The sequence below is a fragment of the Tamandua tetradactyla genome, chromosome 1 (genome assembly GCF_023851605.1).
Source record: "Tamandua tetradactyla isolate mTamTet1 chromosome 1, mTamTet1.pri, whole genome shotgun sequence".
NCBI classification, from domain to species: Eukaryota; Metazoa; Chordata; class Mammalia; order Pilosa; family Myrmecophagidae; genus Tamandua; species Tamandua tetradactyla.
Window position 1 is genome coordinate 152,625,935 of NC_135327.1, and position 22,347 is coordinate 152,648,281.

At 34.6% G+C, this 22,347-nt stretch overlaps 1 protein-coding gene across 32 annotated transcripts in view; it reads left to right on the forward strand.

The window, feature by feature from the left end:
• LOC143642826 (uncharacterized) overlaps window positions 1-22,347 on the forward strand; it is a 432,404-nt gene that overhangs the window by 132,957 nt on the left and 277,100 nt on the right. The window contains exons 5-6 of one of the 32 annotated variants that reach the window (XR_013156092.1): window positions 1,274-1,408; window positions 2,310-4,527. The exons of 29 other annotated variants lie outside the window; for them this stretch is intronic. The gene's annotated coding sequence lies outside the window, so the exon portion shown is untranslated. Of the gene's footprint in view, window positions 1-1,273; window positions 4,528-18,875; window positions 19,393-22,347 lie in introns of those variants that run through there. 2 more of the 32 variants (XR_013156532.1, XR_013156007.1) reach the window with 2 other exon arrangements.

The following is a 22,347-nucleotide window of genomic DNA, read 5'->3' on the forward strand; positions in this document are numbered from 1 at the left end:
ATATAACATCCATACAAATCAAGAAAATCTTAGCACAGGAACAGACATATCATAAAAAGAGATACATATAGATAAAGAACATATAAAATGTTTAATCTCATGATTAAAGAAAGAAATGTAAAGTAAAACAAAAAAGCACAATTTTAATTTATCAAATAAGCAATATTAAAAGAAAGTGATATTTAATGCTTATATCAATGTGGTGATTAGGTCATTCACATAAACCCTGATGGGAGGAGAATTTCATAAGAGCAGTATAGAAAGCATTTTGACAATGTGAGTTAATGCCATGGAATTTTTCATTCTCTTCCACCTCTAGTTAAATTTCCAAAACTTTACCATAATGAAATGTTCCAAAAGTGTGGAGACCAATATTTATGTATCAAAATATGTTCCAGATTTTAATTTTTATTAGCAGCCAAATAGGGGGACAGTTTCAGTAGTTGAAGCAATAGAACATTATATGGCCATTAAACATGCTACTAAGATATTTTAATGGTGAGAAAAATTGCTTATTATGTAAAAAAATTACACAAAATCTATATTTAATAAAGTTCAACCATGAAAAAGGTCTATATATGTTTGAAAATATGGCAAATGTGTCCTTAGTTGTTCCAGTTCCTAGGAAGATTCTCAAATGGTATTGCTTCTACTTACTTTGAACAGGGATGAGATTTTCTCTTCAAGCTATCTCCTTAATACAAGACAGTCATGTGTTCACTGTCTGTTCTGGGTATTTAGAAGTGTTCAGGACTTTTGGGCATCAAGTGGTTACCAGGGATTTGCCCTTAAGAATCTCCCAGTGCTGAGCTCCTTCCACTCACTCCTAGGTCCTCTGGCCCTAAGTCCTTTTCCACTACTGTACTTTTCTCTCCCCACTTTCTTCTCCAGATCCAGTTACTCCTCTCTTCCAATCACAGTTTTCTCTTCCAAACTGGGTCTAAACCTGTTAGAATGTTCTTTAAACTTTGTTTCTGCCCCAATGTAAATTGATGATGTTGTTAGCAGTGAGAAAGTAGAGGGCATGGGAAATATACAGAAACAAAACATGTTAATATTTTGAGATGTAATCCTATTGCAAACAAAGTAAAAGCATATGTTAAAAGTGTTTATCTTCATGTAATGGAATTATGGAAATTAAAAAACAAACTAATTTCTGTTTTAGTCTTTTCTCAATAGAAATAGATTATTTTTATATTCAGAAAAAATGAAGGTTTAAAAAATAAGCTATTAAATTTTTAAAATCTGCTCTCTTCTTTTGCTCTGTGAAAAGTGCTTCTGAACACAAAAGTAATATGTGAATTTTAAGAATTGGACTGAAATCATGGTAACATCATGACTACAGTTTCCAGTTTTCTTTTTAAGGAGATAAAGAGAGATGCAATTTGTAAAAGGACCAAAAGTCAAGGTAGTGATTTAATTGTTCCTCCTTTATGTGAAAACTAGGGTTAATATTGGCTTGATCTTTTAAATTATACTAAGTGGGATTTCTCTTGAATAGCTCAAGGCTCTACAAAGGCCAGAATCTAATGTCTGTTGCCAAGTATATAACATAGATGGCAATAGAAACAGGTTCTCAAAGAAATCGCATTTAATGTGATTCAGTTATCTTTATTGGGTATAGATGTCTTTATAGTGAAGGAAAATTTTAGTTCTAAGGATTTTATGGAACTATCACATACAGATCACTAACCCAAGGATTTTTATATCATGTTTTCTTGGAAACTGTTACATCTTACTAGTTCTGGACTCTCCATGAACAGTAATCAGAGGCACCTAACAGTAATTACATTTAACAGAAGAACCATTCACTAAAAGTGAAGTTTTTGAAGGGAAAAAAGATACCAGGCTAGAAATTTCCAGACTTTGAGGCCAAATCATGGAGGAAAATGTCTGTATTTTTCTTCCAAAAGTGTTATAATTCATCAATCATGGGATAGGCAGTGAATGCCTACATTACAATGACACATAATATGTAGCCCCTTCTGAAGAGCTCAAAACCTATTAACTGAGACAAGTAAAAGTAAATGTAAGCAAAAGTAGATGAGTAAATCATATATAGAACATGATTCACTGTACAAGTCACAATGTAGTAAATTGCTCAATGAGTGATAGAAACAGCTTATGCTATAGGAGTTTAGAAAAAGCTAAAATTGGGTTTGAATTAGGACTTCAAAGATTGCTAGGTTAAGGTGGAGTGCTTTCATGAATAGTAAGAAGGAAAAACTTCAGTGATGGGACTTTGTAAATATTCAGTGAATAGCCAATAAATCTAACTGAAGCAATTTTTTTTGTATGCTTAATTTCAGAGGACCTTAAATGTTAGACTAAGATGTATTTTGACTTCATGCTATCAATGGGAAATCAACATTATCAGTAAGAATGGGACTGAAATCAACTCAGAATAAATCCAGTCATTCATACATCAACAAATATTTATCAAGCACCTACTATGTTTGTTGGACCAAGATTCTTGGTAGCTCATGAAATCTAAGATATAGGTGGGAAGGAACAGTGTCAAGGAGCTTTTGGGCTCTCAGTGCTGGAACTTGTGGTCATCTCTGTGGGGCATTGCTATTGGATCATTTAGTTTCATCTCCCTTCCATTCCTGGGTGTTTGCCTTAAAATTGAAATTCCCTGGAAATGCGGTCTTGGCTTACCCACACTTTGGTCAGTCAGAGGTGAGAGCCTAGGAATAGGGTCTGGGTGTGAGGCAATCCTAATAGCCTCATGTGGCTCCATGGAAGACTTGCTCCAAAAGGAGAAATATCAGAAGTCCAGGAACATCATTGATTATCAGTAGGATAGGCAATATTGAACACATTAATTTTTCAGAGATAAGCAAGGTAGATATGCTTAAGAAAGAATGGAAGCCTGGAGAATAATTAGAAAGTTAATGAATTCAGCTAGTTGAAATAACCCAGACACAAATTCATGGATATCCATACTGACATTTTGTAGTAACATGTACAGTACTACATGGATGTAAAAGTTATTCCAAAAGAAAAACAGACAGTACTGAACAGATATGAGCAAAAAAAAGGAAAAAGAGAGTTGAGGAGAGATCTAGATTTCTGATATGGATGGCAGGGAAAATTATATTATTACTGAAAGAGAAAGGAAAAATCAATTTAGGAAGGCTATAGAATTTCAGGGATGATAAAGAATTGCCCTGTAAAATCCGTGTTTGGAGTGATGGGTAGAATATCTGAGATTAAAAGAAGCTCTAAGATCCTTTTGGCCTTTTGTCAGTCTTTCACTTATGGGGTTGAAAAAATTATTTACAGAATGAGTGATAGGACCATTGTTCGCGTGTACCAACCTTTCTCATATTGTAAACATTAATTTTTGCTCTAGAGGAAACAATATAAGTATTTTGGTGATTACCTATCTAAGGGATTTAGGCTAATAAATGCTTTGGCTTGACATAACCATATTATTGTAGTGAGAATTTTGTTGGTTAGAGGAGACTAGATGAACTGAAAATTCTTTCTACTTGAAACTCTATGGTTCTAAGAACCTTTGGAAAGAGCATTATATTTAGGTTGTTAAGATAATTTGTGTTCAGGGAATTGACAAGACTTCTAAAAATATATTGAAGTCACACTGAAGATTTTCTCTTTTTGCAGTGTGCAGTTTCTCTCTAATCCCTGTTTCATGGCAGGAGTGGGTAGTGCCATGGCTCTTACACTACTGAAAGTAGTCTTCTTACTCAGAAATTCCTCTGTTCTTTGCAAAAAAAGGGATAATGCATATATGGATTTTCAAAGTTATTTTAGGTAGCCTCAATGACTACACCAACCTTATAAGCAAGCTCACTACTCTTATTTACCCCCAAAAGCAGATAATTAACAGAAGCAAAGTTGATGGTGAAGAAAGCAATTCTGCCTGGAACACCATGTCTGGGACACAACCATTGACCTTGAAGCACTCTCCCATTAATTTCCGGATGGGTTAGTCTAGGAGTCCTTTGAACATCTGGGTCACTTCTCCCTGCGACACAACCTCATGACTCACACTTGTTCTTGGTCTCTCTGTGTCTATCTTTATTACTCATCTGGAGAAATGAAGCTCTAGACATCAACTTCTTTGAGTTTTGTCTCAGTCATACAATCAGAGAAGAAATAGGGGCAAAGTTGAGAACTAAAGAAACTATCAAACCATATAAAGCATTTGAGAACAGATATTCATGTCCCAGATACAGACAAACAGAGCTTTGCACATATACTATGTTAGAGGTAGTCTAGCTCCTATTACTATCTCTGCCATTTTTTGCAAGTGTCTGTGCTCATTAATTAATTTCTTCTGGGCAGCTATGATAAGCTTATGAGATTGTCTAAACATGGACCTTTTCGAAAACAAGCACATAAATATCCCCACAAAGCAATGCGTATTCCCTAAATGTCACTAAAATATAAGCTGTTCTTAGTCTTTATGCAGAAAACTGAATGCCCATCCTAAGAGTCAAAAGGAAAAAAATGTTGGATCTCCAGATTGTACCAGTCAGTAATTGATAATGGAATGATAGCCTCACAATGTTTAAAGAGAAAGAGTGTGTTCTAAGGATGCTCATTAGCTCTTTTATCATCCACAGATGAGCTCTACTGAAAAATAACCTCTGACTTACAAACTTTCAGAATACTTACTATATAAATATCTTTTCTGTAGATATCACTAAACGACACTCAGCTAGAATTTCGGAAGGAAAATGACATTGTGGTGGGGTTATTGTGCATGTGGGAAAAGGAAGAGAAAATTTTTGATTAGGACGATTTCTGGAAAATACTCTTATGATTATAAAAGAAAAGAGCCTTCCATTTTAGAGATATAAAAGAGCTGTGTATGTGTGTGAGATGAATTAGCACTTATTGGTATAATCATAATAAATGAAGTGAGTTATTTCTAGTCCATTTATCTGTTAAAACAAAAGCAGAATTTAAAAGGTAAAAATATTTTAAATGGAGATTCTGAACCTCTGTAAAAACTAATAAATTTGGAAAAGGTTATGAGATTCAGAAAGAACAAAAAGCCTAAACTAAAATTTTTTTCTTATTTTATTTAAATAAAATAAGGAAATAAAAAAGAATTCATAGATATTCAAGATAGCCATTTATCATATGTCTATAAGTTAATAATCATAGAATTAATAATGTCTGTCATATTTGTTATATTAATCTTAATGATATTAAAATATTTTAATTCAATATAAAACATAAAATGAAAGGACATGATCTGTGTTTTATAAACATACTAGAGTAGGGGGACAACATATTTGAAAAAATAAATTTTTAGAAAAATTATAACATAGCATGTAGCTACTAAAATTTTGAGGTCCATATAGAAATATTGAAAATATTTGAGTAATGCTAAGTTAAAATATAAGACTATTGAAAATGCATAAACTATATAAATCATGTAAATATATATACACATGGAAGTTAATAGGAGAGCATGAAAATTTTTCCATTAGGATGGCAGCATTAATATTATTGTTATTACTATTAAATTATTTTTGGCACTTTAAAAAATCTTGTTACTATCCCCCACTTCCTTATCTTGAAGAGTCAACTACAATTATAGTGAGTTACTTGAAATAATATCTTTGAATAAAATGCCAAGTTCTTCAAATATTTTTCAAACAAAATGTTTTATTTTTATTTTGTAAACAATGTTGACAATCTTGCTTCTCTTTTTCTTTATCTAATAAACCGAAAAATTTCATGACAACCTCACCTATAAAATTATTCCAATTAAACTGTGTTTCTGGCCCATGATGAAATTGAATTATAGTTCAGATAATCATCAAATACTCAATGCAGTTACTCTTTTGGGGCAGGGAACACCTCCTACTTTCATGTTGTTCATGTCATTACTGCCGCAGCTCTACTGTAAAAGACATTGTGATGGTTGGGCTTATGTGTCAACTTGTGATGGTTGCCCAACAGGTGATGGTGTCCAATTGTCTGGCCAGGAAAGCACAAGCCTAACTGTTACTGTAAGGACATTTCATGGACTTAAATCATCAGTTAGTTGATTTCATCTATGGCTGATTATATTTACGATCAACTAAAGGGAGTGTCTCCTGCAATGAGAAAATCCAATCAGTTGAATGTAACCCAATCAGTAAAGTTTGATCCAGTTAGTTGGATGTAATCCAGTCAGTTGAAGACTTTAAAGGGAGAGGTGAAGATTTCAGCAGTCAGAAATTTCATCTCTGCTTCAGCCAACAAGCATTTCCTGGGAATTCATTGAAGACCTTCATTGTTGATGCAGCTCACAGCCGGCCCTACAGAATTTGGTCTTGTGCATCCCTACAGTTGCGTGAAACATTTGTAAAACCTCATATTTGCAGATATGCCCTACTGGTTTTGGTACCCTAAAGAACCCTGACTAATATAAACATTAAAGGAGCCCTCCAGGAGAAGAAGCTGGTTTGGCGAGTGATGTGATGCACCTATCTCATTTTGGCAGCATTTGGGAAGTGTGTTCTTAGTAGTGAGACCCATAGATGTGATCAGGAATTGTGCTATTGCATAGAATCATTTTTTGGTGGCATACATTTCCTTGCAGAGGAGCCATTTTCCAAGTGATATGATTGGCTTGAAATGATTAATCTCTAAATTAGGAAGAAATGAGCAGAGTGAGTAGTACTCACACTGTTGAGTCATGATTACCTGATGCCCCCAGAATCTCCTGTGCTGCTTTTATCACAGAGTAATCATTGAGATCATTAGAACTCTGCTGATGACATGCAGAACTCAGAGCAAACCATGGTAGATCCTCAAAGAACCTCAAATCCAAAAATGATGTGAAAATGAAGTGTTGGTAAACTTGATAAAAATGACATTAACTAATTTAAACAACCCTGTGTGGTAAGTACAGAGAATATAGAACCTGAGCACATTCCTGTACCTTTTAAAATAGACTCCATAAGGGCTGCTGAGATAGTAAGATTTCCTGCAAAAAAGTAGTGGCATCTGCATTCAGTTTCCAAAATGGAACAGAATGGGTTCCATTATTGAGCAAATATCCTCTTTATAATAATAAACAATAAAAAATATTAAGGACACAGATAGGTTCAGATACTCTAGACAAGTTAAACAAATGAAAAAAACAAGGTCAGTTGCTTAATTAAATTTAAAATAAAAGTGGGCTACTACAAAAAAGAGTGAGTTTCTGAAAAATAAGTAGAGGGAGATTATTTCTAAAATCCTTCTATAAGAGGAGTCAATATGATGTCCAGGAATCTATGTATAGTTTGCTGGATAAAGTTCCACTGAAGACGCCCATGTCCTGATCACCAAAATTTGTGAACGTTACCTTGTATGGGAAAAGGGAATCTGCAGACGTGATAAGAGGGAGTTATCTTGGATGGTCCAGATGGGCTTGATTCACAGGGGTCCTTATAAAAGGGAGGCAAGAGATCAAAGTGACCAGTAGGAAGTGTGATGACTGAAGCAAGAGATTGGAGTGATGTGGTCATGAGCCAAGGAATGCAGGTGGCCTCAAAAGTTGGAGGAAGCAAGGAATGAGTTCTTTCCTGAAGCCTTTAGAAGGAATCAGACCTGTAGATACCTTAATTTTATCCCATAGACTCATTTTGAACTTCTGACCTCCAGAACTATAAGAGTAAATTTGCATTGCTTTAAGCCATTGTTTGTGATAATTTGTTACACCAGCAATAGGAAGCTAATACGCCCTGTTAAGCTCTCACAGAAAGGGCAAGGAAATATGCATTTGTGATGAGTCCTTTGTGGCTCTAGTCCTGAGTAAAGGAAACTTGATGTCCTTTGCTGTATCAGGGGAAAGGGTCTATATTAAGGCAAGGTAAATAATGTTTCTATGTTGGTGATTAGAAGAATAAAGTTTGGATTAAAAAATGGTGGGTTTTTTTTCTCTGTGATAAACCTGTTCCTATTGTGTTAGCACAACAAACATCTGAAAGCATCATGCTTTTATTAAAAGAAATAAAAATTCTCACCTTCTCATCTATCTGAACACCCATATCTGGTGAAATTGATTCAATAGGGGTAACCAAAATTTATAATTATTTTATATAACTATATTTACATTGATAGATTAATTCTGGAAGCTATGACAAATTGACACTATTTTCTGTCAACTGATAAATATATTAAGAGAAGAGAAATATTTTGACTTAAAACAGTTTATCAATAGCCTTAACTTTGTGATCACATTCAACAGCAAAACTCTCCTTTCTATTTACAATAAGTTTTCCTAAGTCGGAGAAACAATACACAGAGCAGGATGCAGTTGGATTTTGTATTATCATTAGCTCAAAGTCATACATAAAATTATTAGAAAATACATTGTGTGCATCTGTTGGGTTGTTCCCTTAGCAACAATTGTGTTGAGATTCTTTTGCTTTTGAAAATGTGAATGTCTTATTTTAGAGTGCCAATTAATATTGCGCAGTCTGAATAATAAAAATAGAACTTAGACAGGAAAGATCGAAAGGTTAAATAAATATGCTGCACAAGGCTCTGTGTTTGCAATATAGAGCTTATTCTGTGGTTATTAGTGGATTTTAATACTTGAGCCAATAGACATCCTATTTTATCATGATTTTATCATATTATAAAATAATATGTAGTACAATATAATGTAATATAATATAATGTAACATAATATAATTTTTAACCTTCCAAGGTGGAATTAAATCTCAAATATGGAAACATAAGACTAAGCAGATGATTTAAACCATTTGCCAAGATCTTTTATAACAATAAAATGAAAACTTTACTAGATAAAGATGTAGAAAAATAGAAATGCTATTTTAAAAAATTGGAGACATTTTACCTGCTTTAAAATGTGGCTCAAGGTTTTGCCTTGCTTTTCTTTTATTACTTAATAATTCTGTTACTATCTAATTTGCATATTGATCCCTAATTTCATTCCCCTGTACTATTTTTAACTTTATTTGATGGTGCATATTCTTCAGTCTCTTAAATAATATACAGTGCAGAATGCATAGGTTTCCTGTTAAGACTTTGAAGGGCAAAATACATTGCAACTGATTTCCTTGAAAAAACATTCATATATATATATATGTATATATACACACACATAAATATTTATGTATATATCTTTTCAAGTATAACTTTCATGAGAACACATGTTTAAAGTGTTAAATTTATAAAGCTCCTGGTATGAATTATTTTTGGTTTCATGTGCCAATAGTAATTGGCATTTCTACTTTTTTTTTTTTTTTTTTGCATGAGCAGGCACAGGAAATTGAACCCGGGTCTCTAGCATGACAAGTGAGAATTCTGCTTACTGGGCCACAGTTGCACTGCCCAGCATTTCTACTTTTTTTTTTTTAATCAATTAAAGAAAAAAAAGAAATTAACACAACATTTAGAAATCATTCCATTCTACATATGTAATCAGTAATTCTTAACATCTTCACATAGATGCATGATCATCAGTTCTTAGTACATTTGCATCGATTTAGGAAAAGAACTAGCAAAACAACAGAAAAAGATATAGAATGTTAATATAGAGAAAAAAATAAAAATAATAATAATAGTAAAAAAAAAAAAAGGAAAAAGAAAAAAAAAGACAAACAAACAGACAGACAAAAAAAAAAACCTATAGCTCAGATGCAGCTTCATTCAGTGTTTTAACATGATTACTTTACAATTAGGTATTATTGTGCTGTCCATTTTTGAGTTTTTGTATCTAGTCCTGTTGCACAGTCTGTATCCCATCAGCTCCAATTACCCATTATCTTACCCTGTTTCTAACTCCTGCTGGACTCTGTTACCAATGACATATTCCAAGTTTATTCTCGACTGTCGATTCACATCATTGGGACCATACAGTATTTGTCCTTTAGTTTTTGGCTAGACTCACTCAGCATAATGTTCTCTAGGTCCATCCATGTTATTACATGCTTCATAAGTTTATTCTGTCTTAAAGCTGCATAATATTCCATCGTATGTATATACTACAGTTTGTTTAGCCACTCGTCTGTTGATGGACATTTTGGCTGTTTCCATCTCTTTGCAATTGTAAATAACGCTGCTATAAACATTGGTGTGCAAATGTCCGTTTGTGTCTTTGCCCTTAAGTCCTTTGAGTAGATACCTAGCAATGGTATTTCTGGGTCGTATGGCAATTCTATATTCAGTTTTTTGAGGAACCGCCAAACTGCCTTCCACAGTGGTTGCACCATTTGACATTCCCACCAATAGTGGATAAGTGTGCCTCTTTCTCCGCATCCTCTCCAGCACTTGTCATTTTCTGTTTTGTTGATAATGGCCATTCTGGTGGGTGTGAGATGATATCTCATTGTGGTTTTGATTTGCATTTCTCTAATGGCCAGGGACATTGAGCATCTCTTCATGTGCCTTTTGGCCATTTGTATTTCCTCTTCTGATAGGTGTCTGTTTAAGTCTTTTTCCCATTTTGTAATTGGGTTGGCTGTCTTTTTGTTGTTGAGTTGGACAATCTCTTTATAAATTCTGGATACTAGACCTTTATCTGATATGTCATTTCCAAATATTGTCTCCCATTGTGTAGGCTGTCTTTCTACTTTCTTGATGAAGTTCTTTGATGCACAAAAGTGTTTAATTTTGAGGAGCTCCCATTTATTTATTTCCTTCTTCAGTGCTCTTGCTTTAGGTTTAAGGTCCATAAAACCGCCTCCAATTGTAAGTTTCATAAGATATAAAACATTCTTATTACCTGCACTAGAAAAATTCACCTAATTTTCCACTATGGTAAATATGGAGCTTAGAGGAAGGTGTGGGTGATGTAAGCATACCAGCTCCTAATCCCATAAGACTCCAAAATATGACTTCCTCTACAAACTCTTTGGATAAAGTTGACATAGCTATGTTTCTCTTCTCGGTGCTATGGATTGGCAATTTATTTCTAGATGAGTGTTTATTTCAATCAAATTCTCCTCTATCAAAAACATTTATAGGTCTTATAGAGTTCAATATATAATGATTCTGATCACTAGTAGGCACATGATAAAAAGGATCCCTACCCCCCGGGAGCTGACATTCTCATAAGAAGAGACAGGCAATAATCATGTAAAAACAAACAAGATAATTTCAGGCATTTATAGGTGCTCTAGGAGGACAAACATGGTGTAAAGGATGACTGTAGGAGTGCAGGGGCTCATTGTTGGTGAGAAGCCATCAACTACTTTTCTGAGAAGGTGGAGATCTGAGTGGGGAACTCAAAGGAGAAAAAAATTGGTCATGTAAAAGTCTGGGAGAAAGGGCTTTATGTAGAAGGATTAGAAAGTTCCATCCCTGAGATGGGAAAGAAAATCCAGTAAAGCTGGAGCTTTGTTCCAAAAGAAATGGACAGCAATGAGGATGAGGACAAGTAGGCAGAGACTGGATTACATAAAGTTCTGTATAGAGTTTCAGCTCAAAGTATGTTGGGAAGCTACTGGAGGATTTTAAGCAGATGAGCAATATGATCTTATTTTCACTTTAGGAAGATGACTCTGGTAAGATTCCAGTTACTATTTTTTTTTTCCCATTCACTAGTTTGTCAAAGCGTGTCAAATTTATCTCTATTGTCACCCTTTTTATCCATCTATTTCTCTCTATTCCAGTTGTCACTATTTCAGTTCAGGTCTTTATTTTTATTCTTTCAAGCTATTACCATGGCCTACAGGCAGTGGAACAATGCCTGTGGTCTCTTTCTTTTCTAATCCACTCTAATTTCTGCTCTCAGATTTCTTGATTTACAAACTCATCAGTTTCCTCTTGTTTTCATAATGAGGTCCAACATCCTTATGGAGAAGGGGTTCAGACAGAAGGCTGTATTTGTACTTGTCGTATCTACAGGGATGCCAGGATTGGTTTCTAGCATCGTTATATTTATTTGAGGAACTGAGGCTCTCAAAAGAAGAGCCTCACTTCAAAAAGAGAATTTCCACTCACTGGCTTAGTCCAAAGATAAGGGGTCAATATCAGAGAGAAAAGCTGGTTTTAAAGATAGGTTATGCATGGCACACAGTTTCCCTCTAGCCCAGTCTATTGAACTCAGGCAAGATTTCTAGGGAGAGGTGGATTCATAAATAGATTCTTTGAAAAAAGGTGAAAAACAGTACGGCCTTAGTGCCCTCATAAAAGGTATACCAAAAGTTAAGCTTTCATTTAGAAAACCTGTGGATCCCAAAGACAAATCCTGGTAATAAAAGGGAGGTTACTAAGCTTAATCAACAGGGTCCTCCTCTCACTATCTAATGAAGAAAACCACCAGGTCATCCATTTAGCATCAATTGGAACGATCCTGATAATTTAGGTTTAACTTTCTCAGATTTAAGCTTTATTCAAACTTGGGCCAATCTTGTACAAATCAGCGAGTTATTCAGGGCACTGTTCGGCTATTATTGGAAATCATTCTAGACAGGCCAGTAGATAAGCGGGTGCTATCAGTGCAGAACATATCGCACTGCGGGTTTATATTACAGCAATTAAACCAGCATCTGTGAGGGGACGCAAACCCAGGCCTTAACATCATCCCTCACTCAGAATCATTCCTTGTTTAGCTTATTTGGGTAACCTTGCTGCTGCCTGAAAATAAAGGATCATAGATGAAAGTTACCACTTCCTATTGAGAATGGGTAATTATCCTTTCTTTAGATTCTAAATTTCCTTGTAAACATGCCAACAGATGAAGTATTGGTTTGAGTGTAGGACTGTTAGAATGAAATTTTTTCTTGCCACATGAGTCAAGCATGTCTTTAGGCTTCATTTTCTAGAGATGGTTGTGCCCTTTCTGAGCACTGCCTTTTAATGGCTGTCCCCATGACTACAAGTAACCATTTTAAAAGAGTACAAAATGGTCAGATCACTGGAATGATGGCAGATCACACCAGACTGAATACTTTTTTTCAGTGTTAAAGAAAGATAGTTTCATGTTTAACCATGGAATGTTTGGTTCCAAGGATGGCTACATGGGGGTTTGATTCCTTAGGCTTTGTTCTCACTTACCCCTGATTGTCCTAGACGGGAAGACTGGAGCATGGCTACAATGGATTTGCAACAGTGCAGCAGATATATTTAGGCACACAGAGATTATTGGGGAAATGCTGTAGCACTGTGGAACCAGGGTAAAGAACACAGGATTTTGAATCAGAGTCTAGGTCTTGACTCCACTAGATTCTAACCAGTTACTTTATCTCATTCATCTAGTGTTTTAATCAGCAAAATAGGGCTAATAAATAATCTTTAACTGAATTAAAAAAAATTCAGACATCTCATTCAGATATTGCTTTTTTATCTGCAAAATAGGGATAATAATCTTTAACTCAAAGGATCTTTGTCATTATCCAGTCAATGTTTTGTAGACTATGAAGCACTACATAGGTCTACAAAATAATTGAGTCTAGATCACTGAACTCACTAAACTTTGAAAAAAACCTCTATTGATGAACACAAACATTCCATGCCCTATTCAGTGATAATTTGATATTTTTAAAAAATGTTATGTGACTAAAAACAAAGTACTTTGTAATTTTAGAATCTGCTTTTTCAAAACTGCACGTTCTAGCTAGTCCCTCCCCTTCCCTCTCAGAATCTGATAACACAACACAGACCCCTCCACTACATAGCCTCATTATACCCCAGAGACTGAAAATAGACAATCCTTAAGGCCCATTTGTGAAGTCTATGGCTCACTTTTGAACTTTAGGTGGTTTCTCATTGCACTGGTTCTTTTGGCATTTGCCAGATCTATGCCAAATGTGAGGCTGGCCTTACAAATAAGGACTTCCAACTGTACAGCTTTCAGGGTGATGGACTTACCAAAAAATGGAGGGAAGTATCCATATTTTGATGGACTCTGAATGTTAAACCAACCAACAATAATAACCATTACATTCATTTTTGTTTAAATTGGGCAAAATAAACAATAGTAGTAAGTTTTAAAAGTGAATATGCTAAGAAATATGCTACCAGGTTAAACATCTGATTATCAAATCGTTGAGCAATGGAAAGCAAGGACTGAAGAAAACAGTAGCTTGCTGAATCCTCCTGCACTCCTGTTCTAAAATTCAGCTCAGATTTAATCACTTTGCCAAGAGGTTACTTCAAGTGTAGACTTTGTGTTTGAGAAGGAGTGGGCAAAGGTCATCAAGGGAATGTGAAGTGGAAAACCTGGCAGAATATAAGGAGCTTCCTGATTACAGTTAGATTTTTTACAAGGTTAATTATCGACATCTCAGGTTAAGTACAATTAGAAAAACTCTGATTCCTCAAATGCAATGTTGAAGATCTAACTATCTTAAAATAACTCGTTTATTTGTGTATTTAGCATTTGTATTTAATAATACTGAAAACTTCTTTAACCAAAATCTAAATAGCTAACAATCTAAAAGTATAGATTGCATCTTATTATGAAAATGTAACATCTTTGGTCAGGGAGAATCCTGAAAATAATGACACTTATAATTTTTACGTATGTTAAAATAAAGACCTTTTTTTATTGATAAGCAATGGATTATGTACATTCTTTGGTAGTGTTGATTAAAAATGCAACTGTTAAAAATGGATTTACCAGAACATATGTGAGATTTGCTGATGAAACAGAATGAAACCCAAAACAAAGAACTTTAAAATTTATTTTAGACAACATTTTTATGATATCTATATGTATGCACTATCCGTAGTGAGTGGGATGCTTAATGTTATTCAATTTGAGTGATAAGAAGTCTAAATAAAAGATAATTTCAATTGAGTTAAAATTATATGTGCTTATTTGTAGCATAAAGAAAAGTATATTCAATTGCTTTTAATATAAAAGTTGTTTTTCCCTGTCCTTTTTTTTCTTTTCATGGGCAGGCACTGGGAATCTAACCGGCATGGGGGTGAGAATTCTGCCACTGAGCCACCATCACACTGCCCTTTCCCCATCCTTTTTAAATAAATATTAAGCAACATAAGTTTAAGGAAGTGCCAAATTATTAGTTGGCTCTGAAGGTTAATATATTTTAGTTTAGTGGAAAGTACATTTTATGGAACTCGTGTAATTTGTCCATAGATAGGAAGGAGGCTGATCGGGTAGTTTCAAAGAAGCACAAATGAAAGAAAGATTGATTCTACTGGCAGGGAAGATGGTAACACAAGAAACTTCCAGAAAAGATGTAACGCTCACACCGAGTTTTGAATTGTGACTTGGCATTCACCAGGAAATGATGAATCCATCACAACAGATTCAGCCTGAAAAGAAGATTCAGTTGTGTGAAACCGTGTGATTTGTTTGGAGGAATTGCCAATGTTTCAGTGTGAACATAGAGATGAGGCAGGTGATAGAATAGGACATAAGAGGCTCAGTGTTTGATGAATGATTGGAGGTGGAGAAAGGAGAAAATGGGATGAAAAATAATGCTAAGGTTTCAAGTCATGTGTTCCTTTGCCATTGAGAACATGCTTGATTGCTGTGTACATGGGAACTGCAAGGTTTTTGATCAAAATTTTGCAAAATCATCTACAAATAGATCTTGTCATCAATTAGAGAATTAAAAACAAGAGTACTTAAACAGTGCTAACAATCATGTTATATAAAACTGCTTCCGGCAAGAAGAGCAAAAATAATTTTATAAGAAAGAATAAACTTCATTTAACCTTGTGACATTTTAAGTAATATTGGAAAGAGATGCTGTTTAAAGTCCGGCAATAAAACAAATCTTGTTCTAATCCAGGATATATAAAATCAATCTTTGAGCGTTTTAGTACTTTACTTAAGAGTGTGTGTACATATGAAGGAAATGGGAAAGAGGGGTTTCCCCTCTTTAAAAGGTATATATCAGGCAGATATAATGTACGTAATTTGTACAGGGCTGTAAGGCTTACTGTATATGAAAATGCAATTATTTAATTGGCTAAGCTACAAATAGTAGAAGTATGTTAACAATTTAATTTATCTAGAAAAAGAGTTTTATAAAAATAGGCACTCATTTCATGAAATTAGGAAAAGTAGAGCAGAGTACATTTTAACAGTATTGTTTTGTGAGTGATAATAACAGATGTAGCAATAAACAGATGTAGCAAAGGTTTTTTGTTCCCCACCATTTGCTGGTAAGGTAGTACAAACTTCACCACCACCCCAAACACACACGTTAACAGTGTCCTCAACAGTCTCTGGCAGTTCCTAGAGAGGACCTCATGAGTGTTCCTGAATAGGCTCCCTTGGCCACTACAAAAGACCACCATGACTCTTCCTTTCTTGGTCAATGCTACTTTCAGAGATTTCACCCATCAAGATGTGTTGCCCTGTTTCTGCACCTTGAGTTGTCTCCTATCGCTTCCTATTAATCACTCCTGGTGTCTTACAGTGCCAAGATCTCACTTGACAGAGCTATTCTGTCAAAGAGGGAAGAATCTCCCCAAATGCACACTATATTTTGTGTCATATCTTGTCAAGAAATTCCCAAACGTATGTCAAGCGTGCTCTCGATGTCTCACAGAAATTGTAAACTATTATTTCAACATCTTTTTGCAGCATCTCTCTCTCCTTTGGGCTTAAATAGGCATTTATAGGTGCTGACCTGGTTACTTCCAGTTGTTTTAAGCATCTACAAATAACTATTTGACTTTCAACTTTATTAAAATCCTATTAATTAGGCAGGACAAATATTATTATCACCATTTTATAGGCCTGAAAATGGTAAGTTGGAAATTAGCACTTCCTCAGCAATATATGGCAGAGCTGAAGCTCAAATCCAAGTTGTCTGAGGCCAGATCCAGCATACTATGCTTAACTGTCTCCATAAAGACATAGATGTGGTTCATGTCAATCCATTCTCACGATGCTTAATAACTATACACAATTACAAACCTGCCTCCCTTACAGAGCATAGGTTCCCCCCTGCTCTTAGGTATCTCATCAAAATCATGATTCCTCAGAAAAATATTCATTAGTGTATAGACTGTGTTCATAAACACTTCACATATTTTTGCAACAGGGGTTTTAAGGATCTTGAAACTCAGATGTTTATTTAAAAGGACATTTGCTTTGTAGATGATCATCCTGTCCTCCACTACCATATTATAAAAGAAATTTACCTATTTATATTTTGTTACTAATATTGTATGTTTCTTTTGATTTCACACTTCCTTTATCCAAAGTATATCTTTTTTTTTTCAATTTTGTTTAAAAATGACCAAGAGTGAATGGGTTTATATAGTAAAGAAGAAATTTAATTGAAACACTCAAAAGTCCTATTTTCCTAGAAGCCATCTGTGCCAGTTTGAATCTATTGTGAACCCCAGAAAAGCCATGTCCTTTAATCCTCATTCAATATTGCTGGGTAGGAGCTTTTTGATTGTTTCCATGGATATGTGACCCACCCAATTATGGGTGGTAACTTTTGATTAGATGGTTTCCATGGAGATGTGTCTTCACCCATTCAAGGTGGGGTTGTTTACTAGAGCCCTTTAAGAGGGAACCATTTTTGAAAAAGCTAGAGAACCACAGAGTCCATGCAGCCTGAGACCGAGAAGCCTGGAGAGAAAGATAGCAGATGTCACCATGTTCACCAGGTGCCTTCCCAGTTGAGAGAGAAACCCTGAATGTCATTGACCTTGAACCAAGGTATCTTTCCCTGGATGCTTTATATTGGAAATTTCTATAGTCTTGCTTTAATTTGGACATTTTCACAGCCTTAGTACTATAAGCTTGGAACTTAATAAATTCCCCTTTTTAAAAGTGATTCTCTTTCTGGCATATTGCATTCTAGCAGCTTGCAAACTAGAACACCTTATATCTTGCTATATACCAAATGTCCATATTTGTGTGGGTTTGCTTCAGGATTCTCTTTTCTACCCTCTTGGTTTATTTGTCTGCCCTTGCATCAATACTACACTGTCTTAATACCTTTAGATTTATAATGGGATAGTTGATTTAATGGGTCCTTCCATTATGACCTTCATTATTGTCATGGCTATATTTGGTCAATTGCACTTCCATCTATATTTTAGAATCAATTTGTTATTTTTTTCAAATACAGTCATGGGATGGATTACATGCAGCATAGCATTTGACCAAGAGATCCACTTCACAGCCAGTATGTATGAGTACCCTATGACCAGTATGTCCACTGATAGTATCTTATACTGCACCACCCAGATGATGATGGGACAGTCTTCTAGGGTGTAACCAAAGCACCGGCTCAGAGCAATGCTCTAAAAAGATGGAATGGCATCCTGAAGATGCAGTATTTTTATGTAATGATTTAATGTAAAGGAGAACTAGCTACCAATCTTGTATTATAAATACTTGTCTAATTTTCCTTAAAGAGTAAGGGCAAAATAATGATGTATAAAAAATACAAAAGGCTAAGGGAATACCTATCAAAGATCTTTGTGAAAAAAAAAGAAACTGCTGAAGAACCAAGGAGAAAAGTAGGCCAAGAAGGGAAGAAGAAAAATACAGGAAGCCATGATACGTTAACTTTTGCAAACTAATGATAAACCTAAAATTAATGAAAAATCTAGAAACAAATGCTAAAGCTATATATAAACCTTATACTGATCATAAATCAAAAACTAATGATAAACCTAAATTGGTTTTTACTATATAAAATAACTAATAGAGAGGGATGTACAAAAAAAGGGGGAATTAATCCCTAGACAAAATGATATAAGGAGATTCAGAATAAAAGTATAGTCTTTCTCTTTTCTTTTTTCTTTAAGTAGTGGAAGAAGATGTCGATGACTGTGATAGTTTAGGTTTGGTTGTCTCCTTGGCCAGGTGATAATGTCCCATCATTCTGTTGCTGTGGACTTAAATCATCAGCATGTGAAATTCATCTATGGCTTCTTACATCTGCAGTCCGCTAAAGGGAGTGCCTTCTGGAATGAGTAATGTTTAATTTAATTAGCTGGAGGCTTAGAACAGAGAGGACAGAAGAGAGCCCAGCAGCTCAGCATACCTCATCTCAGCACTTGGAGCTTAGACCCAGATGTTTGGAGATGCAGAAAGGAATCACCCCGGGAAAGCCACTGGAACCCTGAAGCTGGGAGGAAAACCCAGCAGATGTCCACTGCGTTCTTCCCATGACAGAGAAAGACAGGCGAAAGGCAGCTGGCCCTTCCTCTGAAGAACTATAAATTTGTAACTAAATAAATCCCCCTTTTAAAAGTCAATCCATCTCTGGTGTGTTGCATTCTGGCAGCTTTAGTAAACTAAAACAAAGGTGACCTTTGAGTTAAACACCAAGAGAGGAGTAATATATCTACTTTCTTATCAGTAGAGAGAAATAAAGGAATAGAGATAAGTCATTTATTAAATAGAAGAGGAGAAAGAATAGATGAATCAAAGAAAAATTGTGGTAAACATAAAACAAATGAAGGTGATGGGGATAAGATCAAACATATCAGAAATTATTATGAAAATAAATTAAATTCACATATTAAAAGAGAGTCTCTTTGTAGATATATTTCATTTATATGAGCGACATAAAATATAATAATATAATTACTCAGAAAGAAAAATAAATTGTTAGAAAAAATACACCAGGAAGCAACAGCCAAAAGAATATTTGTAGATTGATAAGAAATTTAACATGCAAAACATTAATAGGGTTAAAAAAGGATACAGCAAAGAGATAAAAAGAACATTCCACCAGGAGGACATAAAAGTAAATCTTATATATTATGGCCTCAAAATATTTAAATAAAAAACTGACAAAATTATACAGACTAATCCACAGTTATAGTAGTTTTTTTTTTTATATAGATCTGTCTATTTCGCCCTTTAAATCTGTCAATGATCACTTCATACATTTTGGCACTCTGTTGTTTGGTGAAGTGCATGTTTGTAATTGTTATGTCTTCTTTATTGACCCTTTTATCAGTGCATGATAACTTTGTAATCTGTTCTGTGATATTCTACCTTTGAATTGGATAGTTTATTTCATTTACATTCAAAAATAAGACTGATAAGGAAGGATATTTTTAAAAAATATTTTTATTGAGAAATCTTCACACACATACAGTCCATGCATGGTGTACAGTCAGTGGTTGATGGTATCTTCACATAGTTGTGTATTCATCACCGTGACCATTTTAAGAACATTTGTATCACTCCAGAAAAATAAATAAAAAGAGAAAAGAAATAAACTCAGGCATCCCATAACCCTTACCTCTCCCTTTCATTTGCCACCAGTATTTCAATCTACCCAATTTTTTACCCCTTATATCCCCATTACTTATTTATTTTTATCTATAGCAGAAAATTTTAACGTGTCTTTTTTAATAACCAGTAGATCAAACCTTAATGATTATTTTAAGGCTACAGAAGATTTGAACAGTTCAATTAAGAATCTTGAATCTAAAGGATATATATTAGACCTAACATACAAGGTCCTGGTCCTATCTAACAAATTAGACAACACACTACTTAAAAGATTAATGATCTTGATCTCTCAGTGTGTCAAAAGTGATAGATCTTAAAAATAAACTGTTGTATAATAAGAGTGTAGCTTGAGACCATATATGTACATTGATTAAAAAAAAAAAAAAAAAGAGTGCCCTTGGCATTAGAACTATTGCCAAAACACCCAAGTCCTTGCTTATCAGTAACCCCCAAAAGAGCAGAGATCTAAGAGGTTGACCAAGACCAGGTGCCCCATAGCCTCACCCGGAGACCCTCAAAGTCCCCTCTACTGGAAATTGTGAAATCTTGGAGTACTTCCTGAAGTGTGTGAAATGTACTACTCTAATGCAAGGTGTTAACTGGGTGGTATGTGGGAAATCTGTATCTTATGAATAATTTTTCTGTAAACCTAAAATTTCTCTAATAAAAAAGTTTTAATAACAACAGCAAAAAAACACAGAGCATATTTAATATGGGTAAAAACATGTAATGAAATATGGAAGCCGAATGAGTTGGACGGTGGTTGTGTCGGAAGAGGGAGGGAGCAGAATCGGACCAGGGAAGAGCATAAAGGGACTTAAACAATGTCTGGAATCATTCCGTACTTAACAATAATTAAAAGGGGATCTAAAACAAACAGCAAAATGCAGTTAGCATATTGTTAATTTGGATTTTCGTTTCATGGGAGTTTGTTATATTACATTTAAATTTTCTGTATGTTTGAAAAGTATCCTGATATTTTAAGAAGCGTGAGAAAAGCCTGGTAGAAAAATTAATTGGTGGATAAGAGTTTGCTTTGGGGATGATTACACCTTTTCCAACTGATGTGCCTTAAATCATACCTTAATATCTTGATATACACTTTGATATCACAGACTCTGATAAAATGTAATATCAAGATCTTTACATCAGAAGCAAGTTTTTAGCAAATTTCATGGACTTTGTCTCAGAACATGCAACACTGTATAAATAGAATAGTTTAGGGGCAGTTTATTCAAAGTACTGTAGAGTCTGCATTCCCCATCAGTGAGACTAGATCTGATCACTTTAAATGGGCTACAATTACCTGAAAATATCATAGGGTTACTTTGTGAACTAAATGCAGGAATTTATGCTAGGTATATAGTAAATAATCAACAAAAATTATGCTATAACCATATCCAGACAGAAGAAATACGTCCCTCAAAAAAGAAAAATCAAACTGGTTTTGAAATCTTCTCAGGAACACTAGACACCAGAAGTCAACCAAGCAATACATAAGGAGTCAAAAGGGTAAACTATTGTGACCCCACAATATTTTATATCTGTCACATTTTCATTCAGGTGTGAAGGTAACCTAAAAAATACTCAGATATGCAAGAAATCTGAAAATAGATTACCCTTGTGTTCTAAGAAACTTACCTGAAGAATCATTAATAAAAAAAGAAAATCTGTTTAATTTTGTTCAATACTCTGCATACTGAATTTACTTTTTTCCCAACAGTGCTATTGCACTATTTGTTCTCTTTTTATTTTTACTTACCTAATTTTCCTTTGCTTACCCTTTTATATGTAAGTTAAATGTAAGTAACTTACATTTCGCTCCCAAATGTAAGTTAACTCTTGTATACAGTATATAGGTTGGAACTGTTCCTTTTTCCTCTACTCAATTGCAGAATTGATTTCGTTTAAAAAGTGGTTTAATCTCACCTTCATTTTTATGACAGCTGTTTGGATTTAATTCTCTTGTCTTTTACAGTCGGCTTTCTTACTATGTTCTTTGGTTCCTTTCTATTGCTATGTGGTCTTTGTTTTCTTTGCCCCACCCCCACCCCAATTACTCTATCACATCTAAGTAATTTGAAAGTGTACGCTGAAGCAGTTTTTAAATTTACTAGTGATTACCTCCATTAATTTAAAATTCTCATTCTGCAGCTTCAGAAATGAAATAGTCTACTGTATATTGACTCCCTCCTATAAAAGATGAGGAATTAGCA